The sequence below is a fragment of the Mustela putorius genome, unplaced genomic scaffold (genome assembly GCF_011764305.1).
Source record: "Mustela putorius furo isolate JIRA1106 unplaced genomic scaffold, ASM1176430v1.1 tig00003896_pilon_pilon_pilon, whole genome shotgun sequence".
NCBI lineage: Eukaryota > Metazoa > Chordata > Mammalia > Carnivora > Mustelidae > Mustela > Mustela putorius.
Window position 1 is genome coordinate 8,002,433 of NW_025422045.1, and position 25,957 is coordinate 8,028,389.

Consider the following 25,957-nt stretch of genomic DNA (forward strand, 5'->3'; position numbering starts at 1 on the left):
CTTGTTCTCAGGCTGGTGAGTTCAGGCCCAACATTGAGCTCGAGGCTGGGTATGGAGCCTACTTAAAACAAAAAACAGGGGCACCTGGGTGGTTCAGTGGATTAAGCCGCTGCCTTCGGCTGGGGGAGCCTGCTTCTCTCTCTCTCTCTCTCTGCCTGACTCTCTGCCTACTTGTGATCTCTCTGTCAAATAAATAAATAAAATCTTTTTAAAGAAACAAACAAAAACAAAAACAAAACAACAAAAAAATACAAGTAAGAGGACAGGATGAAAGAAGACAGTTTCATTAAGTGAGACTGCTGGCTCTAATCACCTTTTGCTAATTCACAGATATCCTCCAGACACCACTCTCCATGAGCTGTGCTACAGCTCATATAATCTCGTTTACATTTAGAGTCAAAACATGTTACTACACAGAAGGATACTTTGATCAAATACAATTTCACTATTTATAATTCATATTTATAATTCATCAGATAGCACTATGCAAAATAAATATGGATCAATCTCAAACACACTTACTAGGTCCCTACTTTTTATTTTGAGTATTTTCTTTGAATCCCTTATTGCCATAAAACAGCAGTTCTCAGTTGTGGCTGCATAGCAGTCACTAATGAAACAAGGAACCACACCCCCCTAATATCCTGATTTAATAAGATAAAGATGGGTAGGACACTATAACTTTTTAAATATGCAGCTAGATTGAGATCCATTATGCTACCATAATATTTGTTATCAACATTTCTCTAACATTGATAACAAACAGCAGTTAAAAATTTCATGCATTTGCTGTTCTTTATAAAATCAAAAATTTGGGGGCACGCCTGGCTAGCTCAGTCCATGGAGCATGCAACTCTTGATCTCAGGATTGTGAATTTGAGCCGCACATTGAGTGCAGAAATTACTTAAAAACAAGAAAATCTTTAAAAAAAAAAAAAAGCAAACAAATATTTCTAGCCCTAAGAAAATATATATTATCTTTCTTGAAAGATTTTATTCATTTATTAATGACAGGGTGGGAGAACAAGAGAAAGCACAAGCAGGGGGAGCAGCAGAGGAAGAGAGAGAAGCAGGCTCCCTACTGAGCAGGGAGTATGATGCGGGGCTCGATCCTGGGACCCCAGGATCACAACCTAAGCTGAAGGCAGACACCCAACTGGCTGAGCTACCCAGGGCCCCAGTAAATAAAAATCTTTAAAAAATATATACATAAAGGGACGCCTGGGTGGTTCAGTCAGTTAAGCCTCTGTCTTCAGCTCTGGTTGGTGTGTTATTGGGTTCCTTGCTCAGCAGGGAGCCTGCTTCCTTCTCCCTCTGCCTGCCACTCCCCGTGTTTGTGTACTCACTTCTCTCTCTGACAAATAAATAAATAAAATCTTTTAAAAAAATACACACACACACACACATATAATCTCCTAGTGACCCTGCTTTCGGATTGAACTGATACGATGAATCAAGAAGACCCACTGGCCTCGTTCTTATTTTATCCTTCCTTATTAAATCCATTGCAAGTAGTTCCTCATTTCACCATCTTTATTCCTGTACCCTTTTGTTCCAGTCAAGACATGAAATAGCAGGAAGACAAAAGAAAACTTTCCAAATTCAGGTGACCTTCCAAAGTGTATTTTACCAATATATTTCTAAACATACAACACAGAATTTTAACACTGTGCTACATACAGTATTGGATAAATCTCCATAATCATTATATATATATGTATACATATATATATATATAAAACCTATAATATATAGGTTATATATTAACCTATATTCAATCAAAATATGAATGGAAAAAGCTCATTTATTTATTAATAAGTATTAATTTACTGCTTTCTATTACCAGGTATGCGGATATACACTGGATATAAACACAAAATACAGATTTTAATGGCTTTAAGAAATATGACAAGGGCTCTTACAGATATGTGAGAGGTATTCGGCAGTATAAGGAAGTATAGACAAGGAACATCTAATAATTTAGTGGTTAAAAATACTTCAAAGAGTGAGATTTAACTGTGGAGGCAGGGAAGCAGGGGTAGGGGGAGACTAAGAGTTCCTGAAAAAGTATACCAAGGGAGAGAAAGGCATTGCAGAGGGGGAAAAAATGTACACACAAACACACACACACACACACACACGAATGGAGCCAAAAGAATGCAGCCTCTAACGCAGCTGTTCTCAAAGCATGGTCCCTCGGTCAGGAGCATCAACATTACCTGGGAATTTGTTATAAATAGAAATTTGAGGGCCCCAGCCCAGATCCATTAAATCAGAAACTCTGGAGGTAGGGGCCAGCAATCTACGCTTTAACAAATCCTCCAGATGACTCTGATACACACTAAAGTTTCAAAACCACTGATCTAATCTGATCAGGGAACTGTAATTATGTTATTAAAATTAAAACAGAGAAAGCTCACAACTGTTGGAGGTCAAATTGCACAAGGCATTGTACACTAACATTAAGACCTGAGAAGCCACTGACAGTTCCCAATCTGTGAGGTTCTTTTCCTCTCTTAATCATTGCCTGCATATGCACTGTCTTCATGCTCTAATGGGATATTTAAGAAACTTGACTATGTGCTATGGTCAAGAGCCACCAAGAGTTAACCACAAATTTTGATACTGCATTTTCATTATTACCGAGTTTTAAGTATTCTTTTTATTTTATTTATTTGACACAGAGAGAGAGAGATATCACAAGCAGGCAGAGAGAGAGAAGGGGAAGGAGGCTCCCCGCCAAGCAGAGAGCCTGATGCGGGACTCGATCCCAGGACTCTGAGATCATGACCTGAGCCGAAGGCAGCGGCTTAACCCACTGAGCCACCCAGGCGCCCCAAGTTTTAAGTATTCTTAAACCTCCAACATAACTTCTTCTGGAACCTCAGTTATTTACAAGTGTATTTACAAATTTTCAAATATTTTTAAAGTTACCTTTCTAGGTGTGCCTGGATGGCTCAGTCAGTTAAGCATCTGCCTTCAGTTCAGGTCATGCTCCCAGGGTCCTGGGATGGAGCCTTGCTTCTCCCTCTCCCTCTGCCTGCTGCTCCCCCTGCTTGTGCTCTCCCTCTGTCTCTGTCTGTGTCAAATAAATAAATAAATAAAATCTTAAAAAAAAAAAAAGTTACCTTTCTAAAAACTAAGTCCTAATTTAGCTTGCAGTGAGTGTCATGAGAAAAAATGGTCTGAATGACACACAAACTTTGAAATTTGTTGAGATTTCCAGGGGCATTTTTTTTTTTTAAGATTTTATTTATTTATTTGTTTGACAGAGAGAGATCACAAGTAGGCAGAGAGAGAGTGGAGGAAGCAGGCTCCCTGCCGAGCAGAGAGTCCTGATGCAGGACTCAATCCCAGGACCCTAAGATCATGACCTGAGCCAAAGGCAGAGGCCTAACCTACTGTGCCACCCAGGTGCCCGGGCACTTTTTAAGGTTAATTATCTGTTGCATTATCTGAAATTCTGGGTTCCACAAAGTACTATATATGCACACAGTAGCAATGCTATGGTACTGATTCTTTAAAATTTGAATACAATGTTCTATACTCACCCAGTAATTCAAGCTTATTCATGGGGTTGTTCAAGTCTTCTATCTCCCTACTAATATTTTTGTTTGGAGTTAAAAACTATTATGATGGTAAATTTGTCCATTTATCCTTGTAATTGTCATTTTTGGTTTATGTATGTTGAACCTTTGTTATATAGTAAAAATAAAGTTAACAACCAGTAACTTCTGGTAAACACAGTCTTTATATAATGTGGCAGAGACTGCTGGTGACTGTACCAAAACTGAATCTTTCCTCTTTCCTCAGTAAGTAAAGTCCAAGTTTACTCTAGGCACCAATATGCTCACCTAAAACACATTTCATAACAGTCTTGCAGTGAAGAGCTAAGTAGGCTTCCATGAACGACATTAAGAGATGGCCTAATAGCTTTCATGGGCTCCATACCCAACCCCCATCCTCCCTTCTACATGGAATCTGTGAGAATTGGTGCCGGAAGCAGCCATCTTGGACCACAAAGTTGACCACAGGCTAAGAGACGGCAGTACAAAAAAACAAAGTATTCTGAAACCTTGATGATAAAATGAAACTTCCATGATCAGCCCTAGAAATGTCAACTTCTAGGCTCTTTCATGTGGGGGAAAAATAAATACCTGCTTTCTTTAAGTCATTGTTAGTTTCTGTGCCTACCTAGCAGCAAAAACGAATTCTCATTTGAAACACTTAAAGTAGTACTCCTTTGCCTGAAGTAATTTTATTTTATTAACATAACCACCAATTTCTTTTGGTTACTACTTTGCCAGGTATAACATTTGCATTCCTTTTACCTTCCAACTGCCTCTATCCCAATATTTTAATCTCTTAGAAACTGTATGTTGGGGGCGCCTGCGTGGCTCAGTTGGTTAAGCCATTGTCTTCAGCTCAGGTCATGATCCTGGAGTCCTGGGATCCAATCCTGCATCAGGCTCCCTGCTCAGTGGGGAGTATGCTTCTCTCTCTGACCTCCCCCATCTCATGCTCTCTCTTTCAAATAAAAAAAAATACAATCTTCAAAAAAAAAACAACCACCAAAAACCCACATGTTGGTTTTGGCTTATACATATAATCTGACAAACTTTGTCTTTTATGTACAGCATTTGATCCTTTTTTAAAGATTTTATTTATTTACTTCATGGAGAGAGACACAGCAAGAGAGAGAACACGAGCAAGGAGAGTAGAAGAGGGAGAAGCAGGTCTCCCACCAAGCAGGGAGCCCGATGCAGGGCTCGATCCCAGGACAGCAGAATTATGACCTGAGCTTAAGGCAGAGGCTTAACAACTGACCCACCCAGGCACCCCGCATTTGATCTATTTATATTCATTATGATTAGTGGTTTATTTAGCCTTATTTGTACCATATTAGTTCTACCAGACCTTTGTCCTACCCTTTTGTTCCTTTCTCCTTTTTTTCTACATTATTTGAGGTTCCCCTCTACCATTCCATTTGCCTTCTAGTTCTATTTTTATTCTTTCAGGCGCTGCTCTGGAAACTTTTAAATGTACGTATAATTTAAAGTTTAAAGTTATAGGTCTCTTATCCTTCTCTCATCTACCTACATGTAGAATTTTGATTAGATGTTTATTTTTTTTATTGCTCCTATAACAAATTACCACAAACTCAGTGGCCTAGAACAACAGTTTTGGAGGTAAGAAGTACAAATTGGGTCTCACCAGGCTAAACTCAAGGTGTTGACAGGGCTACTATGTTCCTGGTAGAGGTTCTAAGGAAGAATCTGTTGTCTTTTTCAACCCCTAGAGACCACCTATATTCCTTGGCTCATAGCTCCTTCTTCTACTTTTCAGAGCAAAGGATGTAGTATCTTCAAATCTCTCTCTGGCTCTCCTGCCTACTGTTTTTCCTTATAAGGACTGCTGTGATTACAATGGACTCACTGGATAATCCAGGATAATCTCGCCATCTAAAAATCCTTAATTTAATCATATTTGCCAGTCCCTTCTGCCATTGAAGGTAACATATGCATAGGTTCTAGGGGTTAGGATATGAATATCTTTGAGGGCCTGTTATTCTGTTTACCATAAATGTACATCAGACTTTTTCAATTCTTCTTCCATGTCTTCACCTTATTGATATTTTCTCGCTTTTATCTCCCTGTATAACATTCCTAATTAATTCTTCAAATCTCTCTTCTACCTCACTAATTCTCTTTTCAATCCAATATGCTGTTAAACCCGTCCTTGAATTTTTCATTTTAATTATTATATATATTTTTGTTTCTGGATTCTAATTATTTTGGACAATCCTTTGTTCCTGAGTCTTAATTTCAATTCTTCCATTTATTTCTTCAGATACATTAAGCACATTTATTTTTATAAATGCCTAGTAATGACACTATTTGAAGTTTCTGTGGGTCTGATTTAGGTGTTTTGTTTTGCTCTTGGTGAATTATCTCCTCATGTGCTTTGTGTAAGGGAGTTCACACTCTCTGGAATGTTATATTTGGTGATTCTTGGAAACCTTTGAGAACATACTCCTCCAGAAAGAATTTTGATTCATTTCTATCTTTGCCTGGGCATAACACCAAGCTGTAATCACTCAAAATGAGTCTCAGTTCAGAGATTTTTTTTTTTTTTTTTTTGAAGTTACACAGGTAGTGGGGTTCCAAACCTCTATGAGGGCAGGTGTCTAATTATAAACATTCAGGGAAAACTTTTTTCTCCCTCTATTTATAGCCATAGCTAAGAAGGATAAGTTTCCTCTCTTTGCTAGGGTGATTTTTTTCCTGCTTCTCCCTTTTAAAGTGGGTATATAGCTTTTTGTGGATTCTCATTTTAGGAAGGTGGATCTCTGGCCTGACTTCCTATAAGGCATGGCTTCTATTCTTTGTCTCCTGAGTCCCATGCATATCTCTTTTCTTTTTTTTTTAAAGATTTTATTTATTTATTTGACAGAGATCACAAGTAGGCAGAGAGGCAGGCAGAGGAGTGGGGCAGAAGCAGGCCACTCGCCGAGCAGAGAGCCCGATACAGGGCTTGATTCCAGGACCCTGGGATCATGACCTGAGCCGAAGGCAGAGGCTTTAACCCACTGAGCCACCCAGGTGCCCCCCGCCATTCGTGCCTCTTAAAAACTGAAAGTGTAAGTCACGTGGAACAAGTAGATGACTTCAGGGCAGCAGTCATCAAATGCTTCTATACTTCTTTGAATTGGGGCTCTCTTGTGTTTTGATTTGTTTCATTTTTTAATCTTTTTTGCTAGCTCAACCTTGAGGTTTTTGTTTGTTCATTTGTTTGGTTTAAAAAAAATAAATAAATCCGGGACACTTGGGCGGCTCAGTTGGTTAAGCATTTGCCTTCGGCTGGGGTCATGATCCCAAGGTCTTGGGATTGAGTCCCGCAACAGGCTCATTGCTCAGTGGAGAGATTGCTTATCCCTCTACCTGCCCCCCCCCCACTGAAAAACAAGTAAAATCTTTAAAAAAATAAAATAGGGGCACCTGGGTGGCTCAGTCAGCTAAGCATCTGCCATTGGCTCGGGTCATGATCCCACGGTCCTGGGATCAAGCCCTGCACTGGACTCCCTGCTCAGCGGGAAGCCTCCTTCTCCTGCTCCCACTCCCCCTATTTGTGTTCCCTTTCTCACTATGTCTCTTTCTGTCAAATAAATAAATAAAATCTTAAAAAATAAAATAAACAACAAAAAAATCCATCATTTTTAGGTGTTTAATGGTAGAAAGATTTTATTTTCTTTTAAAGATAGTGTATCTTGGGGAAAAATATAGTCTCCCTTATCACTGGAAATAAAGTAAATGCAATATCTATTCTAAGCTGATAGTAAATATAAGATTATGTTACACCAGTGGTTCTGAAATTCTGAAACACCTTCCTTGTATATTTAATATCCTTATCTTTCTTCACTCCTTTAAAGTTCCTTTTTAAGGGGTGCCCTTTATCAAGTAACTATAGGAAAGTATTACCTTCCAGTCTTCTTTAAAAAAAGACTTTATTTGAGAGAGAGAGACAGCACAAGTTGGTGGGGGGGGGGGGTTGGTGCCAGAGAAGGAGAAGCAGATTCCCCACTGAGCAGGGAGCCTGACACAGGGTTCAATACCTGGACCCTGAGATCATGACCTGAGAGGAAGGCAGCCACTTAACCAACTGAGCCACCTAGGTGACCCTACCTCCCAGTCTTTAATATCTCTTCTTTCTTTCTTTCTTTCTTCTTTTCTTTTCTAAGATTCTACTTATTTGACACAGAGAGAAAATGCACAAAAGCAGGGGGCAGGGCAGGCAGAGGGAGAGGGAACAGCAAGCTCCCCTCTGAGCAAGGAGCCAGATGTGGGGCTGGATCCCAGGACCCTGGGATCACAACCCAAGTAGGAGAGAGATGCTTAAATGACTGAGCCACCCAGGCATCGCATCTTTCTTTCTTTTCTTTCCTTTTAATTTATTTGAAAGAGGAAAAAAGAGAGAGGGCACATGCACTAATAGGGGAGAAGGCCAGAGGGAGAGAATATGGAAGCAGACTCCTCCTGAGCTTGGAGCAATAGGTGGGGCTCAATCTAATGAGTCATGAGATCTGGACCTGAGACAATCCAAGAGTCAGATGCTTAACTGCCTGAGCCACCCAAGCTCTCCTACCATCCATTTCTAAGACCCCTAAAACTTCCCCCTATCTCTAATTTTTTGAATCATGACTTTATAGGGTAACCTGGCTGGCTCATTCGGAGAAGCATATAATTCTTCATCTTGGAGTTGTGAGTTTGAGCCCCATGTTGGGCACCAAAATTCAATAAATAAAACTTAAAAAAAAATTTTAAACATGGCCTTATAGATTATACATATGTATTTATGATATTACCAAATAACAAAAATTACACATAGTATACTTACAAATACAAGTGCAAAAAATAGAAAATAAAAATGACTTATTCTGTGTTAGAATTCTGTGTTAGAATTAACGTTCTCACTTTCTTTTCATTTTTAATTATCTTCCATTATATTAATTATACAATAAAATGAATATCACCATCACTTCAAACTAATTAGCTCTCCTTTTCTACATTTGGTTGAAAAATTATTCATACACATATGCTACTTAGTGCTATCAGCCGTTCTCTCACGTAATTGTTTCAGGATGTTGGTAAATTTCTATAGGCAACCAAACTTAAGCAACAGTTAGCAAAAAATCCGTCAAGCTGCATTTTTTAATTTCAAAGCTATAGAAAGACACCTCACTCTTTGTGGCTGTCAGATCAGCCAGAAATGTATTTTATGGTCAAAGCAGCCCCAATATTACAATCTGCCAATGAAAAAAAGCCCAAATCACAAACTGGTAAATGACTATTTCAAAGCATCTCCTCTATAAAGAAGGAAGTTAGGATGGCTTCACAACTCAAAGGTGGGGAAAACACACAGATTCACAAAAGGGTTCAATGATAAACAATGGACAGAGAATATAGGGAAACAGTAACCTTTGACAATGCCTGTTTCTTTGCTGCTAAAATAAGAATGACTACCACAGGAAAAAACAACAAAACTGATCAGAGATGAGGGCACCTGACTGGTTCATGGTAGAGCATGAGATCTTGATTCGGGTTCTTGGGTTCAAGTCCCATGTTGGACATAGAGCTTAGTTAAAAAAAGCAAAAATTAAAATTAAAATTAAAAGAATTGATCAGAGATATAAGGCAAGCCACAAGGAGAGCTCTTTCCCCCTCATCCCTATTCTTCCTGTAAACGCCTTCAAAGCAAAGGTAAGTGGTTACGGTAAGGAAAATGAGTAGACAAAAGACAACCATAACCTCTCATATCCACATAAAGAGCCAAGAAGTTTCTCCTGTTCTTCTTGAGCCTCCATACCAAACAACAAAACCCTGAAAAGAACTTGCATTTGTCCTGGCTTGTTTGATAGTTTATATTTATTTTATTCCTACTGCAGAGAGACCCAGAATTTCTCCTTTCCTTCCTCTGACACCATACTGAATTCATAATAATCCATTAAGTCTTCTGAGAGGATCTACCTGTAGTAGTAGTAACCTCTGACTGGGAAATAAACCCTCAAACAAAAACCCAGTGAAAATACTCAAAAGATAATGTTTGAGAGAAGCAGAGGAAGAAATGCCTGCCAGTCACCTCAAAGGAGAAAAAGTACTGCTCTGTATTCAGTACCATTAAAGTAAGAGACATAAAAAAATAATAAGAAGAAAAAATAGGGCTCCTGGGTGGCTCAGTCAGTTAAGTGGCTGCCTTCAGCTCAGGTCATAATCCCAGGGTCCTGGGATTGAGTCCCACATCGGGAAGTTTGCTTCTTCTTCTGCCTCTATTGCTCCCCCTGCTTGTATTCTATCTCTCTCTCTGTCAAATAAATAAAATCTTTTTTAAAGAAAATAATAATAATAATAATAATAACAACAATAATAATAAATAAAGTAAGATAAGTACATATTGGTTCCAATTTGAAATTTTAAAAACCATGAGCAGGGTGGCGCCTGGGTGGCTCAGTGGGTTAAGCCACTGCCTTCAGCTCAGGTCATGATCTCAGGGTCCTGGGATCGAGTCCCGCATCAGGCTCTCTGCTCAGTAGGGAGCCTGCTTCCTCCTCTCTCTCTCTCTCTCTGCCTGCCTCTCTGCCTACTTGTGATCTCTCTCTGTCAAATAAATAAATAAAATCTTAAAAAAAAAAAAAAGCCATGAGCAGGAAGGGTGTTTCTTTAAAGCCAAGAAAGGCAAAATGGGAAAAGAAATAATAGGTAGGCTCACTACAAAGAAGCAAACAACAAACACCTAAAAATCCATATTTTGGCACTGCTTTATGAAGCTTTAATTAAAACCAACCCTTCTCTAGTAGCTTGCACAGAAGTCAAACATACACACGCCTACAGGATTCCCATGAGTCTGGGCCAAATTCAATTATCAAGACAGTGTAGTAAAACACATAATTTCGTACATTTGGCTGCATAAAAGTCCATGTCTAAAACAATGTTTTATAATCCTGGAACAGAAAAAATGCTCTTACTCCAAGGATAACTGAGTTTTACTTGCCCCTTTTCCTTTTATTACCTATTAATATTAAATAATTTTAATCAGTTACATAAAATCTTCAGTCTTACACACTACAGGATGATATCTGATTATTTATAAAGTTCCTAGGGTCAATGTGACATTAAAACAAAAAAATGAAAATTTTCCTTTTAATGAATATTCCAAGATTAAATTATTAACACATTGATCTTCAAATTGTTTTCTCTTCCCCAACTATCTTTCATACCTACCTTAAACTTTCTAATCTTTTCTATAATTAGCAGATCTTGTCCTACCTCTTTATCTATGCCCCTACCAACCACAATTCCTTCTAACCAGATCTTGTCCTACCTCTTTAACTATGCCCCTACCAACCACAATTTCTTCTAACCAAGTACTTCTAAAATATATATAATGGGATGCCTGGGTGGCTCAGTTGGTTAAGCCGCTGCCTTCGGCTCAGGTCATGATGCCAAGGTCCTGGGATCGAGTCCCACATCGGGCTCCTTGATCGGGGGGAGCCTGTTTCTCTCTCTACCTCTGCCTGCCACTCTGCCTGCTTGTGCGCTCGCTCCCTCTCTCTCTCTCTGACAAATAAATAAATAAACAAAATCTTTTAAAATATATATAAATACATGCAGGTATATATGCCAAACTGTGTGCATAGAGGTAAATATCTTTAAGTAGAATAATATCTCACTAGGCTAGTCATTAAGAAATTGTATCTTCAATGCATGAATTTACTAGAAAATTGGAAGCTTATCCTTTTAAATTCTAAAGCTCAGTTTAGACATATATACTTTACAATTAAATAGAAGCCACTGCAAATATAACTTAAACAATGGCCCTAGCCAAGTCAAAAAGAAGATGGACATAAATATTGGAAAGGAAAAGAAAAAAAGGCAATTTATAATTATTTCAGAGCATGAAATGGACTCACACATGAACTCTTGAGGCAGCCAAACACATGACATTATGTGAATTTAACCTTTGTGATGACTGAGAACAACCAAAGTATTCTTCTTTGAAAAATTATGTCAGTCAGCACTAATGAAGGGTCAAATGCTGTTACTATACTAAACGGCCCCAGGCTACTAAGTTTTAAAACTATATATTTTTCTCTTTTTTTGTATCAAAAGTCAAATCTTCCAGGGTTTGTTCAGTTCTAGCAACACCTTTAATTTGCTATGCATTATAACCAAACTCAATAGTAAAGTTAGGTGACTTAGTAAAGTCAAGCGAGTATGTTCTTAGAAGCTTCAAAAGTATACTCTGAAGAAAAACACATGAGTTTTAGGACTCAGGCTTTTATAATACAGACTTCCTAGCCTACTCTCAAGTTCTCAGTTCTGCATATATGATATTCCTAGGAAAATAAAATTACAAGAGTTTCTGTGGGTTGGACAGGGGCAACTGCCTGGCTCAATAGGCAGAGCATCCAATTCTTAATCTCAGGGTCATGAGTTTGAGTCTCACATTAATTGTAGAGATTACTTAAAAAAATTTTTTAAACAAAAAAACTGTGATTGGATTAAACAAGGGCCATTTCATTTCATAATTAAGTCAAACAGAGCAAATTCAGGAGCAGTGGGTAAAGACATGATTTGTGTACTGAACATCATCATTGTTCTTTAATTCATTAGAAATTCCCTTATGTTTAAGGTAAGTGTTTTCACACATGTTCTCACACACAGACTAATCTGAACATCAATGCAACTAATGTCTTTAAGTTATGAACTGTAATATTTTAAAAACATTAAAGCAAAGGGAAAAAGAAATACTGTTTTATGTGCATAAATACAAACAACAAAGTTAATAAAAAATAATTTCTTTTTTTAAAGATTTACTTATTTATTTGAGACAGAGTGAGCATGCAGTGGGGGAAGAAGCAGAGGGAGACAATCTTCAAGCTGATTCCCCACTGAGCTCAGAGCTCAACAGGGAGCTCAATCTCAGGATCTGTAAGATCACACCTAAACCAAAACCAAGAGCTGGGCACTTAACCAGCTGAGCCACCCAGGTGCCCTAATAAAAAACAATTTTTAAAAAGATTTTGTTTATTTACTTTAGAGAAAGAGAGAGAGCATGAGCAGGGGAAGGAGCAGAAAGGCAGGGAAAAGCAGACTCTGCACTGAGCACCAGCCTGACATGGGGCTTGAGCTCATGACCTTGAGATCATAAACTGAGGCAAAAATCGAGTCCAAAGCTTAACTGACTGAGCCACCCGGACACCCCCCCCCAAAATTTCTAATCAAGAGTCCTTTGGGTACATTCCTAATGCAAATAAATAGGAAGAATCTACAATCAAAATGTCAAATAAAATGCCTCTAAAGCAATTTGCTCTTTGTTAGATTAGCCATTGATCATGATTCTAATCCACCAATAATTTTAACAAACTACCTTTCAAAGACCATTTGTAGCTATGGGTGGAGATGATTCTTAGTAGCTATCAGCCAACAACTCTCACATAACAACTGCACCACATCAAAACTCAAGGTGAGGGGCGCCTGGGTAGCTCAGTAGGTTAAAGCCTCTGCCTTCAGCTCAGGTCATGATCCCAGGGTACTGGGATGGAGCCCCCGAATTGGGCTCTCTGCTCAGCAGGGAGCCTGCTTCCTCTTCTCTGCCTGCCTCTCTGCCTACTTGTGATCTCTGTCTGTCAAATAAATAAATAAAATCTTAAAAAAAAAAAAAAAACCAACCTCAAGGTGGATTCATCAGCACTCTACCAAGTCTTATACACATGACAATATAAATTAGAAAAAACAGGTCCTTTGCAATTTTCATTGTCCTCTAACATTTCAGAAATACAATATTGATGTGACTCAAACTGTACCAATTTATTTTTACATAAATTTTATTTTACTTTTTACTTTACAGTTAGTTGCTAAATATATATAATATCCAGAGGTCACAAAGCACTGTTATATTACACATATGAAGTACACATTCAAGACATTATACAAAAATATTTTTCACATATAAAAATGGTAAAGATAAAAAAAAAAGTCTTGTTACCCAACGTTATCCAAATCCAGATAAATAGACTCTCATGCCTTGTTAAAAGGACTGTATCACCTCTGGTAAAATGTTCACTTATTGAATAGCAAGGAATAAATAATAATGTTCATCTATTAAGCCCTAAAGAAAGAAGTGTCCTAGAGAAATAATAAAAATGTTTATTTCAGGATACATAGAAGCAAGTATCTGAAATAACTTTAGAAACAATAAAGGTGTAAATAACTTCTGTGTTCTATAGCCATTACCTAACTATCTGATGATATGGAATAATTTTTTCAATGTTAAGTGAAAAAAGAACACTAACCTATATAATCCAAATTTTTTTCAAATTTTATTTAAAACATACACTTTATATATACTCATAAAATCAGAACAAATTAGAAAGATGATTTGACTGCTAATAATGATTACTAACTAGAAGGTATTACATGTGGTTTTATTTTGTTCTTTATACTGTTCAAATTTTTTTACAATGCTCCCATATGAAATAACCACATAAATTATTTTATTTTATTTTAAGATTTAATTTATTTTAGAGAGAGAGAGAGCACAAGCAGGAGGGAACAGAGGGAGAACAACAGACTCTATACTGACCACAAAGCTCAATTCAGGGCTCAATCCTGAGATCATGACCTGAGCCAAAATCAAAAGTCAAATGCTTAACTGACTGAGCCACCCACGTACCTCTCACATAAATTATTTTAAAACATGAATCAAACCAAATACCTAGTCCATATTCTCAAAATAGTGACAAGATATTGAGATAATGCTAAGAAAAAAAAAATTAAGTAGGAAAACAATAAATAGTACAGCATATTGTTAACAAGAGAACTAAAGGGGTACCTGGGTGGCTCAGTCGGTTAAGCATCTGCCTTCCAGTCAGGTCATGATACCAGAGTGACAGAGCCCCACCTTAGGATCCCTGCTCAGCAGGGAATCTGCTTCTCCCTCCTCCTCTGCCTCTTCCCCTGCTTGTGCTCATTCTCTGTCTCTCAAATAAATAAAAATCTTTAAACAAACAAGGGAACTGAATATATATATACACATGCTAGCATATATAAAGAAAAAGAATTTATAGGAATACACACCAAACTGCCCAATTTCTATCCAGATTAAAATCACCCTTAGAAAGCACATATACTATGTTAAAAGAATACCTCTGTAAACAACTTACAGTAACAGAAAGTCTTATTAATACTGTTTAAATTAAAAACATTTGCAAAAAACATACATACACACACATTAACCCAAGAGATTAATGACACTGTCACCACAAAACCAAGTAGTTACTAATTAGAGGTACACATTATGTCAAAGTTAACAATATTTTATCTGTTATACTTTATTATGATACTACAATTCAATTACACTGGATGCAGAATATTCTAAAACTAGCAATCATATGTATGCTAATGTTATACATATTGTAGTCCTCCAAAAATTACTTTAAGTTGCAGAGTGACCTGCTTCCAGTAGAGGTCTTTGATCATTTAAAGACTAAAACTTTCGGGGCACCTGGGTGGCTCAGTGGGTTAAGCCACTGTCTTCGGCTCGGGTCATGATCCCAGGCTCTTGGGATCGGGCCCTGCATCAGGCTCCCTGCTCAGTGGAGAGCCTGCTTCTCCCTCTGCCTGCTGCTCCCTGCTTGAGCTTTCTCTGCCTCTCTCTTTCAAATGAATAAATAAAATCTTTAAAACAAACAAACAAACTAAAACTTTCATGCACAGCATACATTTACTTCCTCTTGGGCACACAAGAAACTATTCTCCAGTCACAGATTTGAACTATCTGGTCACTCTACTCAAAGACAAAATTAAATCCTCTCAACCCTGTAACTGGAAGTCCTGGACACAGGATTGTATAACAATGTAGAGAATAAATACTATTTTTAATATAAAGGATCAACTGGACTCAATGTTCAGCTCCCCCCAAATATAAAAATACTTGATGGTTCTGAATAACCAACTCAATACCTTAAAATATTTTAGTACCAAAAACAAATTAATGCAAGTAAACCAAAGGCACACATAACGTGGAAGAACATGTCATATACAGAAACTGAAGATAAGAATTGAACCAAAGGCTAAAAATTCTGAATTCTAATCATATATAAGTCAGTGACCCAAGTTAATACTTCTAAACCTTCTCAACCATAAATTGAGATTTATTCAAAAGTAAATTATAAAATGTTGGGAAAAAAAGAATTAAAACTTAAATTTTTTAACCAAAGAAAAAGAATTCATTGTCCTAACCTGCTCCACATTAAGACAAATCCCAACGGCCCTGATCAGTACTGGTACGATTGGCAACTTAGAAAAATTAAAAATATGATTAGTAACTGGACTGTGGTATTTTAATACTAAGGATGTAAACCTTAGTTTAATCATGGCTGAGTGCATAAAGAGGTTTATGCTGTCAGTACTGTCCTAACAAGGATACACCACAGCCTTACCTACAAAATGCTTGAAAATGTGCAATTTTAGAAAAAGATTAATGCTTAAGTATTTATATAATAGAAATGTTATTTAGCATTTATCATACATTAATTAAAATATGTTAAGTCATAACATTTAATTTATATTAAATAAATACAGCAGAAATGTAGATATACTTCATGAAATACAATTTATGTTGAATCATTCTCAAATATTTCTACAGTAAATACTGAGCTCTTATTTTAACCATATTATTCCTTACTTCATTCAAGATGATTATCTTGATGGGATGCCTGAGTGGCTCCATTGGTAAAGCAACTGGCTTTGGGTCTAGTCATGACCCAAGGGTCCCTAGGATCAAGTCCCATATTTCTCCCTCTCCCGCCCCTCCCCATTTGTGGTCAAGCTCTCCCTGACAAATAAATAAAATGATAACAAAACAAAACAAAAAAACCAGGGGTGCTTGGGTGGCTCAGGCATTAAGCGTCTGCCTGCCTTCAGGTGAGGTCCTCATCCCAGGGTCCTGGGATTGCCCCACATTGGGCTCTCTGCTCCACGGGAACCCTGCTTTTCCCCCTCCCTCTCCCAATCCTCCTGCTTGTGTTCCCTCTCTCACTGCTGCTCTTGCTGTCAAATAAATAAATAAAATCTTTTAAAAATATATAAAAATAATCATCTTGGTTACATGCTCATTTTTCAGATCTTAGTATTTTCATCTTTTATTATCTGAAAAAGCAATATTATGACAGTCTTCATTTTGTAAGTTATATTGAAAACGCTTAATAGAGGCGCCTGGGTGGCTCAGTGGTTTAAAACCTCTGCCTTTGGCTTGGGTCATGATCCCAGGGTCCTGGGATCAAGTCCTGCATTGGGCTCTCTGCTCAGCGGGGAGCCTGCTTCCCTTCCTCTCTCTCTGCCTGCCTCTGTCTACTTGTGATCTCTGTATGTCAAATAAACAAATAAAATCTTTTAAAAAACTGCTTAATTAAAAGCAACAATTCAGGGCACCTGGGTGGCCCAGTAGGTTAAAGCCTCTGCCTTCAGCTAGGGTCATGATCTCAGGGTCCTGTGATAAAGCCCCGCATGGGGCCCTCTGCTCAGCGAGGAGCCTGCTTCCCCACCCCCCCGCCTGCCTCTCTGCCTACTTGTTGATCTCTCTCTCTGTCAAATAAATAAAATCTTAAAAAAAAAAAAAAAAAAAGAGGCAGGGCGCCTGGGTGGCTCAATGCATTAAAGCCTCTGCCTTCGGCTCAGGTCATGGTCTCAGGGTCCTGGGATCCAGCCCCGCATCAGGCTTCTCTGCTCAGCTGGGAGCCTGCTTCTTCCTCTCTCTCTGCCTGCCTCTCTGCTTATCTGTAATCTCTGTCTGTCAAATAAATAAATAAATAAAATATTTTTTAAAAAAGCAAAAATTCAGGTATCTATTCACTTGAAAAGTTTTGTATCCATTCTCTCGGTATTTTCACATCTACCTTTAAAACCGTCAACTTTTTTTTTTTTAAGATTTTATTTATTTATTTGACAGACAGAGATCACAAGTAGGCAAAGAGGCAGGGCAGGTGGAGGAAGCAGGCTCCCTGCTGAGCAGAGAGCCTGATGCAGGGCTCGATCCCAGGACCCTGGGATCATGACCTGAGCCGAAGGCAGAGGCTCTAACCCACTGAGCCACCCAGGTGCCTCAAATCCTTCAACTTTTTACTAAATGTTTTTAAAGATCTTCTGCACTAATTCTATCATCTCATCATCTCTAGGTCTATTTCTATTGACTGGTTTTTCTTCTGGTTATACTTTCCTACCTATTTGCATAACTAAATAACACAAAATTCAGAATAGTGTTTCCTAGAAGGTCAGAAAAAGAAAGGGGCACGTAAGAGTCTTCTTAGGTACTGGTAATGTCCTATTTCTTTATTTGAGTGATGCGTATGCAGTGTTCACTTCTAGTCATTAAACTATACATGACCCTTTATGCAGTAAACCCTTTATGTACTCCTTGAAAAAATGTTATAAAAATTAAGTAGGATGCTCTGCAGAGATTCAGTAGGAAAACTAAAAACCGAAGGGAGCGGAGGGAGAACATCATCAAAAATAGCAGAGTAGGGAATTCTCTGGGACCCATCCCTCCACAAAAACAAGCAACAAATAACCTGGTAAAAACTGTCAGAATCAACTTTTGCAGAACCTTGAATGTAACCCCAAAACTCACAACAACCAAAAGAAGATTAGCAAAGAAAGAACCCATGACATTGCAATAAAAGAGTGTTATAGGGGATGCTCTGAGTGGCCAGGTCGGATAGGTGTCTGCCTTCAGCTAAGGTTATGATCCAGCATCCTTGGATCAAGTCCTGCATCAAGACCTGCATCGGGAGTGGGGGCGGGGGTTGGGGAGGGCAGTTCCTGTTCAGGAGGAGTCTGCTTCTCCTTCTCTCTCAGTCCTTCCCCCACCTACTCACACGCAACACTCTCTCTCTCTCAAAAAATAAATAAAATATATATTTTTAAACAGTGTTACAATTAAAAAGATTATCCACCATGACCAGGTGGGATTCATCCCTGGGTTACAAGGATGGTTCAACATTTGTAAATCAGTCAATGTAATAGAATAAATCAATAAGAGAATAGAGAAGAACCACATGGTCCTCTCAATTGATGCAGAAAAAGTATTTGACAAAATCCAGCATCTGTTCCTGATTAAAATGCTTCAAAGTATAAGGGTAGAGGGAACATTCTGGAACTTCATAAAATCTATCTATGAAAGACACACAGCAAATATCATCCTCAATGGGAAAAAGAGCACAGCCTTCCCATTGAGATCAGGAACACGACAAGGATGCCCACTCTCACCACTCTTATTCAACATAGTATTAGAAGTCCCAGCAACAGCAATCAGACAACAAAGAGAAATAAAAGGTATCCAAATTGGCAATGAAGAAGTCAAACTCTCTCTCTTCGCAAATGACATGATTCTTTATATGGAAAACCTAAAAAGATTCCACCCCCAAACTACTAGAATTCATACAGCAATTCAGTAACGTGGCAGGATACAAAGTCAATGTACAGACATCAGTGGCTTTCTTTCTTTCTTTTTTTAAAATTTATTTGACAGACAGAGATCACAAGTAGGCAGAGAGGAAGGCAGAGAGAGAGAGAGGAGGAAGCAGGCTCCCTGCCGAGCAGAGAGCCCAATGTGGGGCTCGATCCCAGGACCCCGGGATCATGACCTGAGCTGAAGGCAGAGGCTTTAATCCACTGAGCCACCCAGGCGCCCCCATCAGTGGCTTTCTTATACACTAACAATGAAAATACAGAAAGGGAAATTAGAGAATCGATTCCATTTACTATAGCACCAAGAACCGGAAGATACCTGGGAATAAACCTAACCAAAGAGGTAAAGGATCTGTACTTGAGGAACTACAGAACACTCATGAAAGAAACTGAAGAAGACACAAAAAGATGGAAGACCATCCCATGCTCTTGGATCAGAAGAATAAACATTGTTAAAATGTCTATACTGCCTAGAGCAATCTATACTTTTAATGCCATTCCGATCAAAATTCCACCGGTATTTTTCAAAGAGCTGGAGCAAATAATCCTAAAATTTGTATGGAATCAGAAGAGGGACACCTGGGTGGCTCAGCTGGTTAAGCAGCTGCCTTCGGCTCAGGTCATGATCCCAGCGTCCTGGGATCGAGTCCCACATCGGGCTCCTTGCTCGGCAGGGAGCCTGCTCCCTCTGCCTCTGCCTGCCATTCTGTCTGCCTCTGCCCCCCTCTCTCTCTGATAAATAAATAAAATCTTTAAAAAAAAAAAATAAATAATAATAATAAAAAAAGAAGAGACCCTGAATTGCTAAGGAAATGTTGAAAAACAAAAATAAAACTGGCAGCATCACGTTATCTGATTTCAAGCTTTACTACAAAGCTGTGATCACCAAGACAGCATGGTATTGGCATAAAAAAAAAAAAACAAAACAAAACACATAGACCAGTGGAACAGAGTAGAGAGCCCAGATATGGACTCTCAACTCTACGGTCAAATAATCTTCAACAAAGCAGGAAAAAATATACAGTGGAAAAAAGACCATCTCTTCAATAAATAGTGCTGGGAAAATTGGACAGCTATATGTAGAAGAATGAAACTCGACCATTCTCTTACACCATACACAAAGATAAATTCGAAATGGATAAAAGACCTCAATGTGAGACACGAATCCATCAGAATCCTACAGGAGAACATAGGCAGTAACCTCTCGATATCAGCCACAGCAACTTCTTTCAAGATATGTCTCCAAAAGCAAAAATGAACTTTTGGGACTTCATTAAGATCAAAAGCTTCTGCACAGCAAAGGAAACAGTCAACAAAACAAAGAGGCAACCCACGGAATGGGAGAAGATATTTGCAAATGACAGTACAGACAGAAGGTTGATATCCAGGATCTATAAAGAACTTCTCAAACTCAACACGCACAAAACAGATAATCATATCAAAAAATGGGCAGAAGATATGAACAGACACTTCTCCAATGAAGACATACAAATGGCTATCAGACACATGAAAAAATGTTCATCATCACTAGCCATCAGGGAGATTCAAATTAAAACCACATTGAGAGGGGTGCCTGGGTGGTTCAGTGGGTTAAAGCCTCTGCCTTCGGCTCAGGTCATGGTCTCAGGGTCCTGGGATCCAGCCCCGCATGGAGCTCTCTGCTCAGCGGGGAGTCTGCTTCCTCCTCTCTCTGCCTGCCTCTCTGCCTACTTGTGATCTCTGTCAAATAAATAAAATCTTAAAAAAAAAAAAAAAACCACATTGAGATTCCACCTTACACCAGTTAGAATGGCTATAATTAGCAAGACAGGAAACAACATGTGTTGGAGAGGATGTCGAGAAAGGGGAACCCTCTTACACTGTTGGTGGGAATGGAAGTTGGTGCAGTCACTTTGGAGAAATGTGTGGAGCTTCCTCAAGAAATTAAAAATAGAGATTCCCTATGACCCTGCAATTGCGCTACTAGGTATTTACCCCAAAGATACAGATGTAGTGAAAAGAAGGGCCATCTTGGGGCGCCTGGGTGGCTTAGTGGGTTAAAGCCTCTGCCTTTGGCTCAGGTCATGATCCCAGGGTTCTGGGATCGAGCCCTGCATTGGGCTCTCTGCTTAGCAGGGAGCCTGCTTACTCCTCTCTCTCTCTGCCTGCCTCTCTGCCTACTTATGATCTGTCTGCCAAATAAATAAATAAAATCTTTAAAAAAAAAAAAAAGGGCTATCTGTGGCCCATGTACACTATGGAGTATTATGCCTCCATCAGAAAGGATGAATACCCAACTTCTGCAGCAACATGGACGGGACTGGAAGAGATTATGCTGAGTGAAATAAGTCAAGCAGAGAGAGTCAAGTATTATATGGTTTCACTTATTTGTGGAGCATAACAAATAACATGGAGGATATAGGGAGAAGGAGAGAAGGGAGCTGAGGGAAATTGGAAGGGGAAGTGAACCATGAGAGACTATGGACTCTGAAAAACAATCTGAGGGTTTTGAAGGGGGCGGGGGAGGTTGGGGCAGCCAGGTGGTGGGTATTAAGGAGGGCAAGTATTGCATGGAACACTGGGTGTGGTGCAAAAACAATGAATTCTGTTATGCGGAAAAGAACTAAAATAAATAAATAAATAAATAAATAAATAAAATGTTACAGGGTTTTATATCACCTGCCTATCATCCCCTACTCTCTAGTTCAGCAGGGGCAGTGAGCATGGCAGCTGCACTGTTGGTACAGGCTGATAGTACCAAGGGAGCAATACAAACCTTAGTCTCCAAGAACTGTGACTGAATGTTAGGACCTGACTGGCAGCTTCCTGGAGGACTGGCACAAGGACTTTGCCTTTGTTCTGCCTGACTTGGAGCACTTCCAGGGCAAGCAGCCTGGGTAAAAGAAAACAGGGAAGGGAGAGACTGAAAAAGGAGGTAGGTAGGGAGAAATGAGCTTTGTAAGCTCTCAGACATAAAAAGGATTCAAAAAGGATACATATATGCCCAAGTCTGGATATATGCATAGAAAGAAGACCCTAAGTTGGGGTGCCTAGATGGCTCAGTCATTAAGCGTCTGCCTTCAGCTCAGGTCATGACCCCAGGGTCCTGGGATGGAGCCCTGTCAGCTTCCTGGTCATCAGGAGGCCTGCTTCTTCCTCTCCCACTCCCCCTGCTTATATTCCCCCTCTCTCTCTGTCAAATTAATAAATAAAATCTTTAAAAAAAAAAAAAAAGACCCTAAAATTTTCACCCCTACCTCACCGCCAGGCTCCACACAAATGGGTAGTGAAGGATAAGGCAGGGTTTTAAGTGGCCTGGCTTAGTGTTGAAGGAATATTCAAACACAGAACCATTTAGTCAAAACTGAAAGAGTATTATTTCCTGTTTTGGGCTACAGGTATTCAAGGAAATATAGTCAAAATGCTAGTTGAATACTAAGATAATGAAACATAGATTCCAAGGATCACACATGACTAAGAATATATACTTTACAAAAATAGTTTAGAAAAGACCCAAAACAAAAAACAAACAGTAACAACCCACAATGAGCAGTGACAAGGAAGATATCTGATGTCTAGAGGTACTCCACAATAATATTCAAAATGTATAGTTCTCAACAAAAAAAATATGAGGCATGCAAACAAAAACCAATCTGGCTCATTCACAGGAATAAAGAAATTAATACAGAAAATGTCCCTGATGGGGCCCCTATGAGGTTCAGTGGGTTAAGCCTCTGCCTTACGCTCAGGTCATGATCTCAGGGTCATGGGATCAAGTCCCACATCGGGCTCTCTGCTCAGCAGGGAGCCTGCTTCCCCCACTTCTCTCCCTGCCTCTCTGCCTACTTGTGGTCTCTCTCTCTGTCAAATAAATAAATAAAATGTTTTTTAAAAGAAAGAAAGATAATGTCCCTGAGGAAACCCAGGCAAAGGAAACCAGAAAGAACGAAAGGAAAACAAGAAAAAAGTATCTCACCAAGAAGAAACATCAGGAAAGAAATGTAAATTATTTTTTAAAAAAATCAAATTGAGGGGGAGGGTAAAAAGAAAATCAAATTGAAATTAAGGACCTCAAAGTATAGTAACTGAGGTACACCTGGGTGGCTCAGTCAGTTAGGTGTCTGCCTTTGGCTCAGGTCATAATCCCCGGGTTCTGGGGATCAAGCCCCGCATGGAATCCCTTCTTGTCAGGAAGTCTACTTCTCCTTCTCCCTCTGTCTGCTACTCTGCCTACTTGTGCTCTCTATCTCTCTGTCAAATAAATAAATAAAATCTTATATAAAAAAAGAAATCATGGAGGCCATAAAGCAGTGCGATAACTTATTTTCAAGTGTTGAAAGTAACAGTTAACCAAAAAATCTATATCCAACAAAACTTTTCTTCAAAAATGAAAAAAAATTAAAGATGCTCCCAGAAAAACAAAAGGTAAAGCTTTCATCACAAGAACTACTCTAGGGGCGCCTGGGTGGCTCAGTCATTAAACATCTGCCTCCAACTCAGGTCATGATCCCAGGGTCCTGGGATCAGCCTGCACTGGGCTCCCTGCTCAGCCGGAGGCCTGCTTTTTCCTCTCCCACTCCCCCTGCTTGTGTTCCCTCTCTTGCTATCTGTCTCTCTGTCAAATAAATAAATAAAATCTTGAAAATAACAACAACAAAAAAAACCCCAACAACAAAAAAGAAGAGCCACTTTACAAGAAATTTAATAGAGGGTTCTTTGGGCCAAAATGAAAGGATACTCGATAGTACCTTTAAAATCATATAAAGAAATAAAGAATAAGAGAAAGCTATATAAATATATATACAAACCAGTATTATTGCATCAAAGGTTTTTTAAAGATTTTATGTATTTGACAGAGACAGAGAGAGAGAGAGACAGCACATGCACACAAACAGGCAGAGCAGCAGGCAGAGGGAGAAGGAGAAGCAGACTTCTCACTGAGCAGGAAGCCCAATGTGGGACTTGCTCCCAGGACCCTAGGATCATGACCTGAGCTGAAGGCAGCTGCTTAATCTACTGAGCCACCCAGGTGCCCAGCATCAGTGGTTTTTAACTCTGTTTTGGCTTCAATGATTTGAAAGAAAAATGCCTAAACTAATAATATGCATTTGTAACTAAACACCTCTTTAACAGGAACACATGTATAAAGACAACACAATGTATAAGGTGTAATTCTAACAATAACAAAATGGGGAGGGAGCAGAGCTATACAGGAGCAATGTGTCTGTATACCTGCTGCAACTAAGTTGATATTCAAGTTCAAACTTGACTGTCCCAAGATTGAGATGTTAACTGTAATCCCCAGAGTAATATTAAGGAAAACCTTTACAAAAAAGAGGAGAACAAAGCAGTACAAAACTAACTGGAAATGAAGGCAATGATAAAGGATCTGAGAAACAATAAATATATATATAAAACAGAAAACAAATAGCTAAATAGCAGAAACGAGTCCTAAATACCAGAAACAACTCCTTCCTTTTCAGTTACTTTAAATGTAAATAGGTTAAATTCTCCCATTAAAAGGTAGAGACTGGGGTGCCTGGGTGGCTCAGTGGGTTAAAGCCTCTGCCTTCGGCTCGGGTCATGATCCCAGGGTCCTGAGTTCGAGCCCCAAGTCGGGCTCTCTGCTCAGCAGGGAGCCTGCTCCCTCCTCTCTCTTTCTACCTGCCTCTCAGCCTACTTGTGATCTCTGACTGTCAAATAAATAAATAAAATCTTTAAAAAATAATAATAATTAAAATAAAAAAATAAAAGGTAGAGACTGGCATAATGGAGAACAATCCCAACTAAATGTTATTTACACAACCCTCAATTTATATCAAAAGACACAACGGTTAAAAGTAAAAGGATGAAAACAGACCTCACAATTACAAACATGTCTAATAAGAGTCACAAAATATGGGACGCCTGGGTGGCTCAGTTGGTTGGACGACTGCCTTCGGCTCAGGTCATGATCCTGGAGTCCTGGGATCGAGTCCCGCATCAGGCTCCCAGCTCCATGGGGAGTCTGCTTCTCTCTCTGACCTTCTCCTCGTTAATGCTCTCTCTCAAGTAAATAAATAAAATCTTTAAAAAATAAAAAAATAAAAAAAAAAGAGTCACAAAATATAGGAAGCAAAAACTGACAGAACTGAAGGGAGATACTGACAATTCTACCATAACAATTAGAGACTTTCACACTCCACTTTCAACAACGGATAGAACAATCAGAGAGAAGATAAATAAGGATATAGAGTATTTGCACAATACTATGAACTATAGCCCTCATAGACATATATAGACACTCCACTCAACAAAGCAGAATACATATTTTTCTCCAGTGTACATGGAACATTCTCCAGGAGAGATAATACATTATAACACAAAACAATTCTCAATAAATTTTAAAAGACTGAGAGCATACAAAGTATCATTTATGATAACAGAATGACACTGGTATCAATTAACAGAAGAAAAATTGGAAAATCCATAAACAGTAAAAACTTAACAACATAATCTTAAACAACAAATGGTTCAGAGATCACCCAAAAAAAAGGAAAAAAAAAGAAAATTACAAGAAAAATTAGAAAATAACCTGAGACAAATTAAAACAAAAACACAACATACTGAAACTTATGACATACAGTGAAAGCAGTGTGAAGAGGTCAATTTATACATAAAAATGCTACATTAAACAAGATCCCGAATTAATACTCTGAAGTTTACACCTAAAAGAACTAGAAAAAGAATAAGTTAAATCCAAAGCTAACAAAAGAAAAGACATAATAAAGATTCAAGTGGAGGTAAAAAAGAAAATAAACAACAGAATCAAACAAAACCAAAAGCTATTTCTTTGAAAAGATCAACAAAACTGGCAAACTTTTAATCAGACTGACTATCAAAAAAAAGAAGACCCAAAGTACTAACTTCATAGATGAAAGTAGTGACAAGGCTACAGACCTTAAAAACAGAGGGGT

The 25,957-nt window shown here is 38.7% G+C and overlaps 1 protein-coding gene across 15 annotated transcripts in view; it reads right to left on the reverse strand.

Moving 5' to 3' along the window:
• Positions 1–25,957, reverse strand: part of CSNK1G1 (casein kinase 1 gamma 1) — a 192,554-nt gene that overhangs the window by 143,846 nt on the left and 22,751 nt on the right. The window contains exon 2 of one of the 15 annotated variants that reach the window (XM_045067418.1): positions 21,778–21,894. The exons of the other annotated variants lie outside the window; for them this stretch is intronic. The gene's annotated coding sequence lies outside the window, so the exon portion shown is untranslated. The remainder of the gene's footprint in view (positions 1–21,777; positions 21,895–25,957) is intronic. 15 annotated transcript variants of the gene reach the window in all.